Source organism: Canis lupus, chromosome 33 (genome assembly GCF_003254725.2).
Source record: "Canis lupus dingo isolate Sandy chromosome 33, ASM325472v2, whole genome shotgun sequence".
NCBI classification, from domain to species: Eukaryota; Metazoa; Chordata; class Mammalia; order Carnivora; family Canidae; genus Canis; species Canis lupus.
In genome coordinates, this window is record NC_064275.1 from 24,199,560 (window position 1) to 24,218,481 (window position 18,922).

An 18,922-nucleotide genomic window follows, 5' to 3' on the forward strand; every position below is an offset into this window, starting at 1 on the left:
AGATATCTAGGAGTGAAATGGTTGAACCATATGGTAGGTATGTGTTTAATTTTCTAAAAAACTGCTAAACTGATTTCAAAGTGGCTCTACCATTTTGCACTCCTGCTTAGAATGTATGAGGACCCCGATTGCTCTACATTCACCAAGGCTTAATATTGCCAATATTGTTAATTTCAGCCACCCTTCTGAGTAAACTGTAGTTTTAATTTGTATTTTCCCAATGGCTAAGGATTTGAGACATCTTTTCATGAGCTTGTGGCTATCAATATACCTTTTTTGGTAAAATATTTGCTCAAATCTTTTGTCCAATTTGTCTCTGTCATATCTTGAGAGGTATATTTATATTTATATATTTATATATATTTTGAATATAAGTCCTTTGTCAGATAAATGTTCTGTTTTGCAAATATTTTCTGTCTGGAGTTTGCCTTTTCATCGTTTTTGGTATTAATATGATGGATTACATTGTGTAATTTTGAGATATTGAACCAATATCACATTACCAGAATAAATGACCTTGATTGTGCTATATTATTCTTTCTGTATATTACTGGATTCAATTTACTAATATCTTTTGGGATTTTGTGTTTCTGATTATGGAGTATGTTCATCTCTAGTCTTTTTTTTTTTTTGGTATCAAGATAATGCTGGTCTCATAAAGTAAGTTGGGAAATGTTCCTTCCTCTTCTATTTTCTAGAAGAAATTGTGCAGAAATTATGTTATTTCTGCTTTCAACATTTTGCAAATTCACCAGTGAAACCATCTGGGTGTGGAGCTTTCTTTTTTTGAAGATTTTAAACTATGAATTCAAATTCTTTAATAGCTATACTACTAAGCAGGTTAAAGAAGTTAGTCTATCTCATCTAAGTTGTTGAAATTTTGTGTGTAAAGTTGTTCTTCACTGTATTCCCTCATTATTCTTTTTAGTGTCTGCAAGGTCTATAGTCATATCCCCTCTTTCACTCCTGTTAGTGGCAATTTCGTTCTCTTGCTAAAGATTTATCAGTTTTGTTGAGCTTTTGATCTCATTGATTTTTTTTCTATTGGTTTTGTTTTCAATTTAATTGGGTTTTTTGCTCTTATATTTATTTTTTCCATCCTGCTTATTTGAGTTTTGTTTTACTCATCTTTTTTTAAGTTTCTCAAGGTAGAGTTTAGAATATTGATTTGAGAACCTTCATTGTTGCCAATATAAGCATTTATACTATAAATATCTCTCTGAGCAATGCTTTAATTGCATCCACATTTTGTATGTTATGTTTTCATTTTTATTCAGTTTTAGGTATTCTCTAATGTTTGCTTTAGAAAAGCATTTGAAAGAACTCAAGAGGAGAATGCTCTCTTATATTTACCCATATATTTGCTATTTGTGGTACTCTCTCTTCATTTCTGATGTCCCAAGTTTCCTTTTGGTAACATTTTCCTTTTGTCTGAAGGACTTTCTTTAGCAGTTATTTTTGAGCAGGTCTACTGGCTTTTAGTTTTCCTTCATTGAAGAAGGAATTCTTTATCTTACCTTCCTTCCTAAGGATATTTTACTGTATATAGAATTCTGGTTTGACAGTGGTTTCTCTTTTAGTACTTTATGAATATTGTTCTACTTCCTTCTGTCCTCCATAGTTTCTGATAAGAATTCCACAGTCATTTGAATTGTTTTTTGCCTATAAGTAATATGTCCATTTCCTCTGGCCACCTTCAAGTGTTTGTCTTTGTGGTTAGTTTATAGGTTTGCCTATAATGTATCTGGGCACAGATTTCTTTAGACTTATCCTGTTGCAGTCTGCTGAGCTCTTTTGAGTCTGTAGATTTATGCCTTTGACAAAATTTGGGAAATTTCTAGTTATCATTTCTTCAGATACATTTTCTACACTACTTTTATCCTTTCCTGTGGAACTCTAATGACATCAATGCTAGATCTCATGGTATCATTTCACAGAGGTCTGAAGCTCTATTCTTAAACAAAACAAATCAAACAAAAAACCAAAAAAAAAAAAAAAAAAAAAAAACAACTCCTCTTGTTCACTTTGGGCAAATGCTATTGATCTTTAAGTTCACTTATACTTTCCTCTGCCATCTCTATTCTACTGTTGAGTCCATTTAGTAAGGTTTCTTTTTTCCATTTTATATATTTTATTCTTTTTTAAATAAATTTTTATTTATTTATGATAGTCACACACACACACACAGAGAGAGAGAGAGAGAGAGAGGCAGAGACACAGGCAGAGGGAGAAGCAGGCTCCATGCACTGGGAGCCCGACATGGGATTCGATCCCGGGTCTCCAGGATCGCGCCCTGGGCCAAAGGCAGGTGCCAAACCTCTGCACCACCCAGGGATCCCTCCATTTTATATTTTTTAATTCTAAAATTGCTCTTTGTTTTTTCTTTATAGCTTTAATTTCTTTGCTAAGACTTTTTAGCTTTTTATATTTAACTTTGACTTTTATTTTTTGGAGTATTTTTTATAATAGTTGCTTGAAAGTTTTTATCAGATAATTCCTACATGTGTGTCATCTTAGCATTGGCTTATATTGATTATCTTTTGCCACACAGGGTTGAGATTTCCCTGGTTCTTTATATGTTGGTTACTTTGGATTGTATCTTGGACATTCTGAATATTATTTTATGGGATTTTGAGTATTTATTTTGTTTTAACACACAGCCAACCCAGTTTGGTTCAGGTACAAGTTCCAACCAGCTTTCTGTGGTTTCAATGTAATGTCTAATTGTAAAGCTTTCTCAATGCTATTTAGATCTGTCTTGCATGTGAACCCTCCAGTGGCTAGTTTGGGACCCTGGCAATGGTCATAGACCAGTTCTTATGATCTATAGCATGCTGTTTAGGGCCAGATCCATGAATGTACACTTGGAAATGAGCTCAGGAGTTCAGAAGCAACTTTGTGGGGCTACTTTCCCAATCTCCTCCCTATGATAATCTCTTCAGTATTTTCTGGTTACCTGGAGTTCTCCAACCAGAATTGGGACTATATTTATCCACTCTGTTACACCCCCCCCTTTTTTAAAAAGATTTTATTTATTTATTCATGACAGACAGAGACACAGGCAGAGGAAGAAGCAGGCTCCACGCAGGGAGCCCGATGTGGGACTCGATCCCGAGTCTCCAGGATCACACCTCAAGCTGCAGGCGGCGCTAAACCGCTTTGCCACAGGGGCTGCCCTGTTGCACACTTTTTGCAACTACAATGATACCCATGGCTAACCAGTAGGAGGACACAGAGAAGACAAAAAGTAATGGGTGAAAAAAAAAAAAAAAAGTAATGGGTGTTTGTCTCACCCTCTGAGAATCATAGCTCCTCTGATCCGGGAGAAAGGCTCCCCTCCCTCAGCATTTTAGAATCCTGTAGATCAGTTGTCACCACAGTTGCTGCCACTGCCACTGCCATCCTGGAATTTCTTAGAGGCTGAAGTATGAAAGAATGAAGAAAAGATAAAAGGGTGGGAGAGAGGGAGTTTTCCTTCATTCTGAGCATTAGGAGGCTCTTCCTTGCTCTTTGAGCCAGAACTAGACAGCTTCTCCTGGAGCTCCTTCTGTCTGTGCAGATGTTCACATTCAGGTTTTGTGTTGCTTACAGTTCAATCTGATATATTGGAGGAAAAAGATAATAAGCTCACCACCAGTTTGATGGTACTTCAAATTCAAGTCTTCTTCCCTAATAGCAGCTACTACTTGATTTTCAGAGTCCTTGAAAAGCTGCTGTATGCCTTCTGTCCAGGTGTTGTTTTTTTTTTTTTTTCACCTGCATCTAGTGTGGAATATGTTTACACCATTGAACCCAGAATGTGAAGATTCTATCATGTTTAAATGATAAATTATTGTTGAGTCCTTGGTTACAGCACTGAAACCTATCCTAACTTTGGGTAATTTCCACCATTTCTTTGTTTTGCACATGTACCTATTCTGCAGTTCTTTAATCTTGGATTAATACTAAAATCCACCTTTCTGTCCCCTTTCTGACTCCTCATCACCCAGAATGATGAGCTGGGCTGGAGAAAACTCATTCAATCATCTGGGCTGGTAGTCCTTCACTTGTCAAGTATCTCTGTACATATAGCTCTCTCCTGTTCTTCACAGAAATTACTATTAATATTTATTTGCTCCTCAAACCTTTACTCTCACTTTCTCAGCAGATGTCTTCACCTCCTACTTCTTAGAGAAAATGTAGCCACTAGGCAGCTTCTTATTGCTTACCTATAGCTGTATTTTTTTCTCCTGTTTTAAATAGAGACCTCACTCCTTCCCTTCTCCTGTCAAAGGAGATATTGCTCCCAATGCTCCAGATCCTATCATCTTCTGTCTTCTTAATATTATCTATAAATTATTATCCCTCTTGGGATCCCTGGGTGGCGCAGCAGGTTTAGCGCCTGCCTTTGGCCCAGGGCGCGATCCTGGAGACCTGGGATCGAGTCCCACATGGGGCTTCCGGTGCATGGAGCCTGCTTCTCCCTCTGCCTATGTCTTTGCCTCTCTCTCTCTCTCTCTCTCTGTGTGGCTATCATAAATAAATAAAAATTAAAAAAAAATTATTATCCCTCTTTCTTCTATCTTCCATTTATCTTCTTCAAGGCTCCTATACTTCAGCATATAACATGGGAAATTTTTATTTTTATCTCAAGTATTGCAAACATCTCCTAATGCTCCTCCTGCATTAGAGTAATCCAACAGTTTAAAAAAAATAATATTTAGATCTCTGTGGCTTAGCACAAAAAAAGCTTATTTGTTTATTCATGCAGTTCAACTTAAGTATAATTGGCTCAGTGGCTCTCTGGGGCACCTCTTTTCTAACTCAGGGATCCAGGTTCCTTCCATCTTGTGATACAACTGTTTTCAACACAAGGCCCTCAGGTTTGCTGTGGAAATGAAAACTGCATAGAGTAGATTCACTTAACCCCCTTGGCTCAGAATGACCTACACACGTTAACTCACATCCCTTTAGCAGAACTAATGACATGATTCCAATTGGAGAGAGATGGGAAATGTCAACCCTTGTGAAGCAAATGTTTCCTAGCATCCAGTCTGTACTGTAGAAGAGGAACGTGTATCTTCAGTTAGGCAGCCAGCTATTTCAGTATACTCCCTACCTCTAGTCTTCCCACATTTCAATCCACATGGAATCCAATGTGATCTTATCTAACACAGTTATGATTGTGTCACTCCCCCATTTAGCACTCATTAATTACTGTCCACTGACAAGTGAATGACATCCAAGCCCTTTGTCAGGGGATTCAAGGCCATTTAGGATCTAGCCCTTCTAACCTCATCTTTATGAGGTCTTATCTTAGGCACCAGCCCCATCAAACTGCTTCCAGTTCCCAGAAGCTGCATTGTTGCTACTTGCCTGTGCACATTAGCACATGCTCTTCCATCTTTCTGAAATATTCCTCTTTCCTATGTCTAGTGGGAAAATTTCTACCATTCCTTCAAAACTCAGTATAAGTACCTTCCTCTGTGAACCTTCTCTAGCCTTTCTCCTTTGGAGTTGATCATTTAGTTTTTTTGTGCTACCACTGAACTTTCATCAGACTTCCTTAGTAGTATCCATTATATTGAATTGAAATTTTATTTTTACATATCTGTCTCTCCTTGTTTAAACTGGGAATTCCGGGATCCCTGGGTGGCGCAGCGGTTTGGCGCCTGCCTTTGGCCCAGGGCGCGATCCTGGAGACCCAGGATCGAATCCCACATCAGGCTCCCGGTGCATGGAGCCTGCTTCTCCCTCTGCCTATGTCTCTGCCTCTCTCTCTCTCTGTGACCATCATAAATAAATAAAAATTAAAAAAAAAAAATTTAAACTGGGAATTCCTTGAGAATTGGAACCATGACTTACTATCTTATAATCTCCAATGCCTAATACAGTGTCTGCCACATGATGGATGGTTAATGTAATGTTCATGTAATGAATAATTGAATGAATGAATAAATGTGGTACAATTTCAGATATTTCTTACAGTTAAATTTCAGTTTAATGTTCATTCAATATTTAAAAACACCTAGAGAAAATTATGAACTTGTGCTATATTTACTGCCATCTTCTTCTAATGGAGAAGAATGGAAGGCATTAAATTAAAGCCTTACAGAAAAACACTAGCATAAAAACTTGATTTGGTGAGGGAGGCTTCTTCATACTCAGTCAACAAGCTTAATGAAAGAATGGGCTGCAACTTTTTAAAGGCAAAGTGAGGTTCTTACTGATGCAAATGTAATAATGGAAGTTTTAGCTCTGTGAAGTCAAAGAGCACAGAAAACACTAATAAGGACCGAGAGGGTTTGGGTGATTGACATGAAAAGCTTGAGGAAATGTTCGTTATTCAAAAGCAACAAACCAAAAATCAACCCCTCAACCCACAAAACAAATACCCTGAAGCTTGTATTATTTCTTCTGACTCTTAATCAGTTACTGTCATAATTCAGGTGGTCTCCAGCTTGATTTATGCTAGAAGTTTCACAGAAAGGGGTCAGTGGGAAGCTGAAGGGAGGTACGGCTATTCTTCTTCAAGTTGAGATAAGAATCAGAAAAAGTGTCCCAGCTATAGGGACTAGTGCAGAGCAGGAAAAGAGTCTGAGAGGGAGTTAGCCCTCATTTCTGACATGAGGCAACAGTAGAAAGTCAGCCTTTCCATGAATTTGGAGATCATGGATATAAGGTCACCTTCTGAGTTGAATTAGTGAAATTCACAGACAATGGATATGATTAGTCATACGTGGGAGTAAAACAAGAGACTTTGAAATGCATGGACCTCACAAAATTCCAATCAAGGTAGGTGATTTGGTGTAATCAGAGGAAGGTAGGTCCAGAATGAATGTCGTGTAATAGAAGGTATTTCATCAATTGAATTGTGCATTGCCTGGAGGAAGACTGTGTGAAGGTGAGTGGAGGTGTGGACAGAAGGTGAAGTAATCAATGGGGCTACAGAAAGTTAAAACCCAAGCACCATGCAGAAGAGAGACCCTGCCCTTTGAGGCTGCTGGAGAAGTATGCTCTGCTGTGGGATTGGAGTGCCTCTTCTGATCTCTCTTCAGTATCCTGTGTGCTCTTTGCTCAGCATTCATGCTCATTTTGTTCCTAGGACTTGGCTGCCCTGGACAGCAGACATAAGCTTTTTAGTCCCTGGGAAGAAATGTCTTCCAATGTAAATTTGTAAGTTGACTACAGGTGACCACGTGGATTTGCCTGATTCAAGCGATCTTTAATACTGGAAACTGCTGAGTTCCTGATGAAGACAAACAATAAAATTTAGAAGATGATCAGTTTTTCAAAGGGACACTACCCATGAGACCTCTTGATAGGCAGCCACAGCTTTCTGCTGGGAAGGCACTGACCTCATCTTCAGTACATTCTTGCTACAATATCCACTTAGGTCAAGGATTCTTAATCTGATTAAACCCAATGACCTGATTTTTTATTTTTTTAAGAAACTGTTTATTTTCCTTCAACCTTATTTCCATTTTGTTTGCCTTTGTGGAAGAGCAGCTTAAGACCACTCAGTGGTTGTTCCTACCCATTCAGTGGTCTGAGCAGTGGTTGTTGCAGACCAGTTTTTGGTGGCCTGCTGAGTGCTCCAGTCTTCAGTAGGGAACTGCTGAGTAGGCACAGAGGACACCTGCATGCCTTCAGACCAGTCTGCAATTTCAACGGTGACTCAGGAGCTGGAGCAGTCCATTCACCCTGAAATTCCTCCTTGGTCACAGCCTTTTCAGCAATAGCCTGCTCTTCCTTTTCAATGTATTCAGGATTTTTGTAGAAGTAGAGCTCAGCATGACCTCCCATGGGTGATCACAGGGAAAGTGGTGCCACACATGCACAGAAATTCCTGGGCCAGCATCCACATCAGACCCACTGAGTGAGCTCCCTTGTTGTTGTAAGGGATGGCAATGTGCATATAGCCCAGCAGAGAGTCTGTGTTACATAGAGTGATGAAAGGCAGGTTAACATAAGAACCTTTGTGAGAGGCTGGTGGTCAGCCCTGGGATCAGTAAACACTAGAAGTCTCGGCTCCCAGAAGGCTGCCTGGATCTGGTTAGCAAAGTTTCCAGGAGTGAAGCAGCCAGCAATAGGAGTGGCTCCAGTAATAGCAGCAAACTTCGGCACAGCTCTCTGGTCAGTATTCCCAGAAGATATGACATTGACGTCCACTGGGTTTTCATGGCAATAATGGCATGAACTGCCAGCAGAAGCTTCTCCCAGATTCTCTTCAGATTTATGATGTGGATGCCATTACTTTTCCTTTTGTTGGATGTACTGTTCCATTTGGATGTCAAAGTTGGTGCCACTTAAGTGGGTTCCTGCTGCAGGGAAGTTGATGATATCTTCCTCTTTCATTTGCAGGACACCAAGGTCTGCAGACATTGTGGAAGTTTCCCTTTAAGTTATCACAGGAACATAGAACAATGCTGTATGGACCCCTCCCTGGGTAGCATGGAAAGCCAATGACCTAATTTTAAATGAACATTTTGTTAAGCTCCATTTATTATCCTGAAAAGAAATTCATAGATAATAAACTACCTAAACACATATTTTCAATATAATGTCCTAAGTATCAAAATAAAGAAAAAATACTGGTGGGAGAGGAATAATTTTTAATAAAACAAAATGTATTGGAGTATATGAATGCTTGGGGATGACTAGAAGACAGAATGAAGGAGTCCATTGCTTCAAGATCAGAGTGAGTGTGACAGAGACAAATGTAGACAGAGACAGGTGTGCTGGCAACTCAAACCCCTAGAACAATGTCACTGCCAGTGAGGTGCTTTTCTGAGATTGTGACTCTGCTGGTAAAGTTCTGAACCAAACACAGTACAATCTCTTCCTTTAAAAATGCTTAGAGGGCATTTATGGAAAACTCTATGTCTATTAAAACTATGCAAAAGTAATTGTATTTCCAAGTAAAATGGGATTGAGTTCCACATCCAGATAATTATAAACAGGTTTCCCTACACAAACATTTAGAGTGAGTTGTGAAGCTTACCCAGGACACATGACATTTCTTGGTTAAGGTGCCTGTGGTACACAAATGATTGGAGAATGGCATCCTGGCTTCCCTCTTGCTAAATGCCACTAGCGCCCCTCCCAAAAACTGTGACAATCAAAAATACCCCTTTGAGTTTCCACTCGTGTTGAGAGACATTGAATTAAGTCAACAGGAATCAGTCATGAGGGTCCAATAAGACAAATGTGCCCTGTCTCAAGGCACAATCATTCCATGACCTGACATCACAGAAAACCCCAGCTAGTGGGGAGAAGGGACAAACACATTGGAAAGGTGCGTAGGGTATCTAGTTCTAGAAGGACTAGCAGACTTCCAGGTAGGGCAAGAAGTAAGAATTTAGGAGAGGAAACCAGGGTAACAGTTTACCAAATCTCTGGGAATTGGAAGGGCCAACAGAGAAAGAACTTTGGCTCTGGAGCCACACAGGTAGTATCCAGGTTAGTTCTAGGGAGCAGTTACCCCAGACATGGCTGAAAGGGAAGGATTTGGGTGAACACAGGAGCTTGGAAGTAGTAACTTGGTTCCTAGGACTTGGGTCTGGGAATGTAAATTATATCCAAACCCCTTACACACGGCGCCAGCCAGCAGTGACTCAGCGTCAGGCACCGGCTTAAGCCTTCTCAAATTGTAGCCGCTGAGAAGATAGCAAAGGAAGGAAAGACCAGCAGTCACAGTTTATCAACACCACACATGTGATTGGAGGGATGATGTCTACACAGCATTTGATTTCCTTACATTAGAGTGCTTTTTGCCCTCACTTAAACACAAACTAATCAACTCATTCTTCAAACAAAAATACATGTTTAGGGAACAAAATGTGGGCATTCACAAACCATTTCACCCACCCCCACATCGCTTACCTGTCAGCTTCCTGTGCGTGGACATAAAACAGCTGCTTGGAACTCAGGTTTGGAGTCTATTTCCCAAAGTGGGGTCATGAAGGCGTGGCCATAAATCAAGGCAATGGTTACACTGAATACCACAAAGATAAATACATACTTTCTCCTGGAACCTGGATGAAGGCCAGTCCTACAACCCATGTTTTGTGACTCAGGAGCCAAACAACACTCACACAAAACCAATATTCCCTAAAGACCCTCCCAACAGGATGATGCCTCATCTCCTGTGACCATTCCCAAAGTCCCGTCCAAGACAATTATCTAATCTCTGCTCAGAAATCAAATTATCTAATGTTTTTACTCTATTGGTTTGAGCAGGCTTCTTTGTACATACAGTTCCTGGAAAATATAAAAAAGATGCTCTTATTTCAATCACCAGCCTTTCAAAATTCTTATTACTTGATCTGTCCCACGTTCATTAGAGTGGATGGTCATGAGAACAAATTCAGCTTTATGGTGCTTGATAGAATGTATTAGCAAAATTAAGTCCTAAAAGAAAAAGAAATAAAAGCATTCTGTGTGTGAGAAAAGATTTTCCATTTTTAACATATAAAAGGATGGAAGTGACTAAAGAGATCGTCTGCTATTACAAAATAATCAAGGACATAACTGACAGTATTTTTTTCCTCTTCCAGAAGCTTTGATTCAGTCATGCCTAAGATATTGCTGAATTGCACACCCAAGGTCCCAACTCATTTGCTGACCTCTCACTTGTTGTCTGACATCTTCCCCCATTCTTCCCCACTCTCCCGACCTGATGTCTCCTAGCTCCCTATAAACACTATCCTCAAAAAAAAAAAAAAAAAAAATTAAAAAATTAAAAAATCAATAAACACTATCCTCTAAGCCTGTCTCGGCCCTTAGCTTTTGAGTACATGCCTGGGTAGATTTCAGGGCTCTTTGGCATTTTAGTTGTACCCTCAGTACCACCAATCAAGGATTCGATCCCCTAGTAGTTTAAGATCTAAGAGGCCACTGGAAGTAACTCCGGACAAGGCTCTTTATAAAAAGGAAGGACATCTTTATGTATGGGCTAATTTATTTCTCTATGGTTTTTAAAAATATCAAAGCGTCCTTAGGAATTCCTCCCTGTGTGTGTCTCCGCTTAAGACCCTAAATGTGGATGCACTTCTCTGCTCAGGAACTTTTAAGGATTTCCTACTACCCACAAAACCAAGCCAAGTTTGTAACATGGTATTCCAGATCCTCTGTGATCTGCTCCCCACATACCTTTCCAAGAAATCTTCTAGCCCCAGTGAGAGAAGCAGAGGCTGACTGCGGGCTCTGTGCTCCAATTACAGCTCAGCCTCTCACCAGCGGTGCCCTCAGGGAAGTTATTTAAAACCTCTCTATGGCTCAGTCTCCTCTACTGTAAAAATGTGATGATAGTAGTAATAATTTGAATTGCATGAGAATCAAGAGAATAAAAAATGTTAGCTGCTGAGAACAGTGTCTGATACATGATAAGCATCATCTGCTACTGCAATTAGCATTACTTACTACCCTCAACGCACTTGCATTTTTCTATTTTTGTGTGTCTTTTCTCAGTTCCTCATTTCTGGAATGCTCTTTCCTTCTCTCCACTCCTCTGAATTATACCCATTCTTCAAAGTCCTGATGAGATTTTTTTTTTTCCTTCTCCAGAAACTTCCCTGAACTGTTCAATTCCCAGTGTTCTTTTTTTTTTCTGTGTACCAATGCACAGATCATCTACTCCAGTAATTTTGCAAATGGTCTTTTTTTTTTTTTTCTTTACGGCACTTCTTGTATTGTTACCTTGTGGTATTAACTTAAAATGCAATATCACCTGGTTTTCCCCAGTTCTCCTGGGACACAGACATGTCTTTGCATAGAGCTTAGCATCTGGACATTATAATACCTCAATTAATGTCTGCTTATTTGACTTGATTTGATCCATAGGTTGAAGGTAAGTTTGTTGGATGCTTTTGGAAATGGTGAACTGAAGGCAGTATAGAAGAGTAGGAACCTTAGTTATTTACTTGTAGAACATTTATGAAGTGTCTGTGCAAGATGCTGTACCTGACAGGGCATCACCCCATTTGTTCCAGGAGGAGGTACCAGGACTGTGGGGTGGGTGGAGATCCACCTGGGTGAGATCAGGTACTGTGTTTGGCCAGAGGGGGCAGGCTTGGCAGCCAGAAGGGCTTTTAGGACAGAAATTTCTGTTGTCTCCCTGCAGGTTGCAGGTAGGGACAGAGTCTCCAGTGCTGGCTGCGACATAAAAAGTTCTCCTGAAGAACAGTAGTTCCCACAGAGAAGTTTCACAAATTCAGACCTTCCTTCCTTTAGGTTGCTCAGAGTTGCCCTTGGGTGAAAACCTTTGGCATTTAAAAGGGCCGGTGTAGGTAAGATAAGGGCTAGTGTGATATTAGGTCAAGACTTCTGGGTTCTTTATTTAGCCTTTCACTAACTTCCTAGTGGCCTGGACACTGATGTCATCACCATAACTTAAGTCGCCTCATCTGTAAATGAAGTCATTGGATCAATAGGTAATCTGCAGAGTCCCAGTTCTCTCTTATATTCTATCATCCTGGAATTCCTCTCATAGTAGAGTTATTGTTATCTATAAGGTGGGAGACAGAGACCTCCTTTGTCAGAAAATCAGATTCTCATGACCAGTGAAGTTCAACTGAGTCAGTCCCCAGGGCATGGGATGGTCTCATTTATTGGGAGTGGCCCACTTACAACAGTCTTGGAACCCTTTTCCTTCTCCACCACATCTGGGAAAATAAGGACTTGAGATACAGGATAACAAGAGATGGCAGGGTAATCATGGGACAAAGGTCTTAAATTGGGGCCATCTCTGTTTATCTAGTCAATTTTCCTGGCCTTTGGATTAGCACTGAGTGTTTCCTCTTTGTAGTCCTGGTGAAGGGACTGGGTAAAGTTGTAGGGAGATGAAGCAAGATTGCACTGAGACTTGGTGCCAAGTGTGCACAAGTGGTCAGAGAAGCTACACTGGCCTTGGGCTCAGCCTTATCGATGCATTCCCCAGGCCCACCATCCCCTCCCACTTTCTCCTTCTAGCCTCCCAGATGTCCCCAGCGGCTTTCCTCAGATGCTCCGGGCTGTTCCTGCTTTAGTACCACCCTCCCTCTCAAGCTCCCACAGAGTCACCTCTACCTCCCCAGCTGAGGAAGTCAGTCTCCCTTTTTTACTTACATCAGATTCCTGGGGTATGAGATCACTGAGGTCATGTCTCTCCGTGCCTATGTGCCCATCTTGTGCCTGGGTAATCATGTTGAGGAGTAGGATATTGCTGCTGCCACCATGGGAAACTGTGCTGTGTTCTAGGACTCGGGGACTAGGGTGGCAGACAGAGGACTGCCTAGGGCAGAACATGTACAAGGATACCAGTTCTTGTAGGACAAGTGGTCAAATGTGGAAGTAGACATCTGTCCCACTTACTTAGTTTGCATTCTTTACTTGGCCTGGCCTCTTCCTGGCAATGCAACAACCTTGGCTAGGTGTTTGGCTCTGCGGCAGTCACTGAGGGAGTGGGAGGGAAGAGAAAACACATGGCCTGAACCTCCAAGGACCTCGCAATCTGGTCAGAGAGGCAAGGTATACATGCATTTGCAAAAATTCATCAGGGTGGCCAAAGGTAGGGGAATTTTACCCGGTGTCTATGTTGAGCTTAAGCATCTAAAAAATCTCAAGTTTATCTTTCTGGAGAGATGATCCATAGCTATCTGATTTTAAAGGCACACTGGACCCCTCACAAAGATGAATAACCGAGCTCCAGTTGGAAGACCTGAGCTGCAGTCCTGGATTTCCACTTGTCCATGGACGGTACACTGTCTAACCATCCAGATCCTCAGTTTCTTAATCTCTAAAATAGGAAAATAATTTCTGTCATACCTGTCTTAGAGCATAATTGTGAAGATCAAACAGGACAAGTGTGTAGAAGATATAAAGCACCATACTGGTGAAAGGTGTCTTTAATCTTTAAAACCAATTGGCAAGGCCATACAAAATGACAGAACATAGAGTTTATTGGAAACTTGGAGATGTTTAATGAATATCCTCCTCCTGCAGATAATAGATTGGGACCCAGACAGGGTAAGTGGCCCAGGGATAAACAGCTTGTCTAGGGCACAGCCACGACCAGAGGACAGTCTCGCCAGGGCTGTGCCCTGGAGCCACAGGGGAGCCAGGCGCAGCCAGTGTCCAGCATAGCTCTGTGCCTCTGGGGCCTTCGGCCTTTGTTTGCTGAAGGCAGGGCCTCTTGCTCCCTTGGCTGCCTGGAAAATCCTCTGCGGCTAAACCTGGAATTTTTTTTTTTCTTTTTTACCTCTTTACTCTCTCGTGCTCCAGTCCCCGTTTCCATTCCTTACCACCCAGCCAACCTCGATGAAAATGGTTTCCAGGGGGAATCTGGGTTTCAAGTTACATCACCAGCAAATAATTCATGCCCCTCTGGAAGAGACCCAGAGATAAGTTGGAAACGACTTGTATGGAAAATGAGAGGCCTGGTAGCCAATCCAAACAATGCAGGCCAATCCAAATATTGCGGACAGAATTTTTGTGAGCAAGGGCTTTCTAAAACACCATTTGCCAAAATGGCTCACATCTTTGCAAGGGAAGATCTAGGGACAAGTTCAAGAAACAAATGACACAGAGGTGGCTTAAAGCAAGAGGCTCTGGTGTGGTGGTGGGAGGTGGGCCAGTGGGGACTGTGGGCCTTCCAGCTGTCCATTTCACTCCAGCTGCTGTGAAAGGCCTCTGATCCTAGATGAGTTCTTGTCTTTCCCTGTCTAGAAGAGAACCTGGGGAGCTAGCTCATCCACGACATGCCTCTGTCTCTACACTGGATGAAACCTGCAATGTTGCAGAACCCAAAGGCTCTGTTCTTTCCATAAATACCCCCAGGGGAGAGTGCCCAGCCATCCTCTGGCCCATTCTAGTGTTGAACTGTTGTCAAATCTTGAAAAGTGGGCCTCACAGTGACCCACAGTTAAAATACCATCTTGACTGTTTCTGTTTATTTCCTCTGTTTCCTCCGGCTCCTACTGATTAGAGGTGGGGGATAGCCACTCCCCAAGTTTTCCACTTAAATGTATGCCTTTAAATACTTGATCATAATGGGCCCCCTTAACCTACATTTATCTAGACCTAATAATTTAAAAACATTTTATGTACTCACTAACTGGGTTATAAACTTCTCTAACCATTCTATAATCTCTGCTACCTGACCTCCAGCTCCCCCTCCAAGAACTCCCCTGCAGTGTTCCTCTCTCCTTTCCAGGCACCCACCTCTCTTCCCTTCCTAAGAACCTTTTCATCTTCAATTCCCCAACATTTGAACAGCTGTACAAGCACAAAATGTTTAATTTGGGAACAGTGTCTGTGGGAAGGAATGCTTTGTTAATTTCCAAAGTAATGCTAAAGCTTAATTTAGAAAGTCATATAGCAATTCTTTTGGTTCTGAAAGTCACAGAGATTATAGATTGCACTGCAGAAGCAACCTGCCTGATGATGTTAGCATTTTGCAGCACGGGGTTTTTTCTGCAGCAGTTCCATTTTCATTCCGGTTCAGAGACACAGAAGGTCCTTCCAGTAGAAGCATTTGCTCCCTGAGGACAGGGCCTATGTCTTGTTCAGGCTCTCTGGATGGCCAGGGCCTAGCAAGGGCAAACAAGGGGTAAATATCTTTAAATGCCGGATTGCACTGCATTGCCTATCTTCCCCCTTAGTCCCTACTTTGGTCTTAAACTTGGTCCAAATAGGTTCTGGAACTAGGAAATGATGATGGTTACCAAAACTGAGCAGGGCAGAGACAAGTGTGATCAGATCCTAACACCACCACTTTCCTTGAATCCAGGAGCTTAAAGGAAGTTAAAATGCTCAGACTGAAGAGTATGTCATCCTACCAGATCTAATATTAGAACCCGCCTCTCAGGGACACATATGATTCGGATCTTGAAAAATAATGAGAACCTGGATAGAACAAAATAGGTTTGGAGGTAGGGACCACAATATGTCGGATGAGGAGGATGCCTGGCCACCACCACCATAGTCCCCAAATATGGGGAAACTGAAACTGAAACAGCTTCTGTTGAGCATCACTGCCCCAGGAGCCATCCATACATGCTCGGGGCTCAGGCAAAGCTGCCTTCCTTCAAAAGCTGGGGGAGCTTCTTGACGCTCATGGGATGTTTTAGAACCTTAAAACACACGCTCGATTGCATTTCTTAATTATCCAGGGCTCAAAAGCCCAGATATAAAGAAATGAATCTCTGTTCCCGCACAGGGTCAGATGGGCCCAGATTGCATGATAGATTGGCGGGGCCCTGAGGGTCAGTCTGGAAAGAAAGACATGAAAGAAAGTCTCCGTGGATGAAGATACTCTGGCAGAGTGGACCAGATACAGCCAAGCACCTGAATGTTGGGTAATGAGAGGCTCTAGCCAAAGTGCAAAGCTGAGTCTCTCCCCTTTCTGCCTGGATGCCTCTCAACCCCTCATCCCACCAGAGTTCCAGGGTGTTCTGGAAATGAGGGGCCTGGGTCTTACCTAAGAAACAAAGTACGGAGCCACAAGAGCTACAGCTGTTCTGCTGCGGGCATCTTGCCTGGAAGAAGACCTTGTGCAGTTGGCCAGGGAAGGAGACAGCTACTGGGGGGCACGGGTTGGCGGGGGGGGGGGGGGGGGGGGGGGGCGCAGGCCTGGAGGTCAGAGACCCGGGAGCAGACGCAGGGCCGGGATGCGCAGCCTGCAGCATCCATCGTGGTCTGAGCATCACCGTCCTGCGGAGCTCGGCTTGCAGACGGGCTCGCTCGCTTCCCCGCGTTCTCGCGCACAGGACGATCCCCAGAGCTCGGAAGCAGCACAGACAGAAACACAGACTCCGAGGGAACCGGAGTCACAGCCGGGGCTCCTGAGAGAGCTTGAGAAGGGGAGGCCAAGGCCGAGAAGACAGTGTGGGGGAGGGGGTGGGGGGCAGAGGGAGGCCTGTGAAGTCGGTGCCCTGCGAGGTGCCAGCGGGGCCCCGAGAGTGAGGAGCAGGCCGCCCTGCACCGAGCCCGTGCACCGAGCCCGTGCACCGAGCCCCCCCCCCGCCCCCCTACCCCGGGGGCGAGAACCCCAGAGAGAGCAGAAGGGCCGCGGCTGGGCCCGACACGGCCCGAGCTCCCCCTGCCGGCCGCGCCGCGGAACTGCGGCCTTGCGCCGCGGGAGCGGGCGACCCGTCCCGGGCTTTGCCCACCCGTGCCTGCTTCCTTGTAATTCCCCGAGATCCTAGTGTCTCGGAAGCCTGGTGTCTGAGGCTGGGTCTTTAAAAAATAAAGATTTTATTTACTTATTCATGAGAGACACACATAGAGAGAGAGGCAGAGACACAGGCAGAGGGAGGAGCAGGTCCCTGCAGGGGAGCGGGACTCGATCCCAGGACCCCGGGATCACGAGCAGGGTTGAAGGCACCCGGGCTGCCCCGAGGCAGGGTCATCAATGCCCGGGTGGGTTCCCCGGGCTCCAGGCCCAGGGAGGGCCCCGCCCCAGTGGGGGCGCAGGCGGGGGCAGGTCGAGCGCACCCTCCGCTAGAATGACACCGGCCTTCTGGGGCTGGGCTGAGGGCACTGCACCTGGACCAGGCTTCCAGAAGTCCCGAGGAGAGCCTCCCTCCTCCCCCTTCCCTTCCTCCCCTTCATCTTCTCTGCAGGAGGCAGAGGCAGGGCAATGGCAAAACCCCCGGGGCGGAAAGGAGAGAAAAGCGAGGCTCCCCAAATGCCAAGCCGATTTTACTTGCTAAGAATAGCTTTTATCTCTGGGAGGAAAAGCAGAAGACCTGGTTCTCTCCTCTCCCATTCAACTCCCCCCAACAACTGAAGGTTGATTTTACTCTATTTTATTTAAAGGTTTTATTTATTTATTCATGAGAGACACAGAGAGAGAGAGGCAGAGACACAGGCAGAGGGAGAAGCAGGCTCCATGCAGGAGCCTCACGCGGGACTCAATCCCGGGTCCCCAGGATCAGGCCCTGGGCTGAAGGCAGGCACTAAACCGCTGGGCCACCCGGGCTGCCCTGAAGGTTGATTTTAAAGGGGCAGCGCTCAGCCAGGGGAACACAGTAGGCCCTCTGTCTTTCCCCCCAGATGATGAGTTTGGAGTCACCGAGAGCTAGAATCCAGAGAACCAGGAAGGAGGTGAAGGAGGAGGCAAGAGGGAAGTGGAGAGGAAGAGAGAGATCAGGACGCAGGATCGCTGTCACCCCCTAAGTCTCGGGTTCTGCAGTCCAAAGGAGGCTGACAGGGATGGTGGGACTTTGGGGGGTGGCCCTGGGCTGAGCAGCGGGACCAGCCGGGGCTCTAGGCAGCGGAGTCCCCTCCATGGCTGTACTTCGGCGAAGGGGGACAGATTTCTAGACCTCTGGCTAGGATGTATGCTCACCATACCAAATCCTTGTGAGTGCCCTGCCTCCCACCTACTCGGAGGTTAAAAGCCCAAACAATCTTCCCCCAAATTGCATTTTCTTTCATAAAAGTGCTGCATTTCTTTCAGGGCAGAAAGTGTGCATGTTTCTAAAAGATTAGGTCAGAGTTATAGGGTTATTCTCAAGGACTCTGGATAAGAACATCAGAAAGCACTCCATTTCCTTTATTAGCTGAAAACAGAAAAGGTTTTTTTTTTTTACAGTTAAATGTTTTGTAGAAAGCAGGGATGGCCCTCAGGGAAGCAGTCGCTAGTCCCCTGCGCTCTCCCTGCGTGCGTACCTTCCATCCTCTGGCTCCCTCTTTTCCTCCTGTCACTGGGGCAGCCTTTTGCTCACACTGTCTCCTGGTCTCCCCTGGCTCTGGCTTCCTCTCCAACTCACCTTTCACGTCCCTCCTGAATCTGTTTCCCCGGCCAGAGTGCCCATTTGGAAGGAAGGGAAAGAAGGGATTGCCCTGTCTGCTTGGGATCCCCCAATGTCTGATGCCTTGCAGCTTTCCAATAGGGCAAGCAGATATCCCACAGAACTTGAAGAGAATCGGTCTCTGTGTCTCAAGGCAGTCTACCAAC

At 43.9% G+C, this 18,922-nt stretch overlaps 1 long non-coding RNA gene and 1 pseudogene across 1 annotated transcript; both read right to left on the reverse strand.

Moving 5' to 3' along the window:
• Positions 1-6,071: 6,071 nt before the first annotated feature.
• Positions 6,072-8,445, reverse strand: LOC112677547 (40S ribosomal protein SA-like; annotated as a pseudogene).
• Positions 8,446-13,916: 5,471 nt separating this feature from the next.
• On the reverse strand, positions 13,917-16,560 carry LOC125754246 (uncharacterized). Its single transcript, XR_007407932.1, has 2 exons — positions 16,439-16,560; positions 13,917-15,548 (listed from the first exon to the last, which is right to left on the reverse strand). It is a non-coding gene; the product is annotated as an uncharacterized LOC125754246 (long non-coding RNA).
• Between the last annotated feature and the right edge of the window lie 2,362 nt (positions 16,561-18,922).